This window comes from Arachis duranensis, chromosome 3 (genome assembly GCF_000817695.3).
Source record: "Arachis duranensis cultivar V14167 chromosome 3, aradu.V14167.gnm2.J7QH, whole genome shotgun sequence".
Lineage (NCBI taxonomy): Eukaryota > Viridiplantae > Streptophyta > Magnoliopsida > Fabales > Fabaceae > Arachis > Arachis duranensis.
This window is the reverse complement of record NC_029774.3, coordinates 75,768,692-75,769,112: the sequence shown is the minus strand read 5'-3', so window position 1 is coordinate 75,769,112 and position 421 is coordinate 75,768,692.

The following is a 421-nucleotide window of genomic DNA, read 5'->3' as shown; positions in this document are numbered from 1 at the left end:
AGGCTGGGGTGAAGATGGGAGTAGATGAGTTCATACCCATTGAACACCCAATCACCAAGAAGTCAATGGAAGGACAAATGCAAGACAACTCTATCAAGAGGAGGGCGCAGGAATTCCTCCCTGAATTCCCAAGAATTGACTACTGGACCAGCCTAGAAGCATCTATCACCAAGTTGCAAGAGACTATGGATCAACTGAAGGAAGAACAGCAGAATCAGAACTGCATGCTCTGCAAATTGCTGAAGGAACAAGAAAAGCAGGGGCGTGAACTCCAAGAGTTGAAACGCTAAAAGCTCTCCTCTCAAGTTGAGGGAGCATCCACTTCTCAAAATCAAGGTTGTTGAGTCCTAACTCTGTGAAAACCTCTATCATTAGGAGCCTATGTTTTTGCGTTTTTTTTCTTTTGTTTTGTTTTCTTTTT